This window comes from Oculina patagonica, chromosome 4 (assembly GCF_052425735.1).
Source record: "Oculina patagonica isolate OP01 chromosome 4, crgOcupat, whole genome shotgun sequence".
NCBI lineage: Eukaryota > Metazoa > Cnidaria > Anthozoa > Scleractinia > Oculinidae > Oculina > Oculina patagonica.
Window position 1 is genome coordinate 51186811 of NC_135761.1, and position 509 is coordinate 51187319.

A 509-nucleotide genomic window follows, 5' to 3' on the forward strand; every position below is an offset into this window, starting at 1 on the left:
TTAAATGAGCAACGAATGCGCAATCGTTTTCTATAAATAGAAAACAGTGGGAGAACCAATCCGATTCGCGCATTTTCCATAGAACACGATTGAATTTCTACTAATGTTTGTTATGAAACTGTAAAAATTCTTTACCTCAAGGGACGAAAACATTTAAAAAGAAAAGAAAAGAGCAAAGGAAAATTTGTATTCAAGGTTTTTATGGGAATTTTACAATTTCTTTTGGTCAGCGACAAGGAGGAGGTGGTAGAATCACCATCTTTTTCCATCTCCCCATTGTGTTGCACTGTACAACAGCAACAGAGCTCATAGAAGATCCCCAATGACATTTTTATGCATATTGAAAAAATAATACTTATTTGTATAGTGTGATTGTCCGGGCGAAAGTAGTTCTGAAAATAAATGTTGTTGGAGTCTTAAGTTTCAGACATCCTGAGTGGCAGAAATCTTCATTCGAGTGAAAAGCTAAAATTACGAATGTCTTTAAAAGACATTGAAGAGTTTTAAAT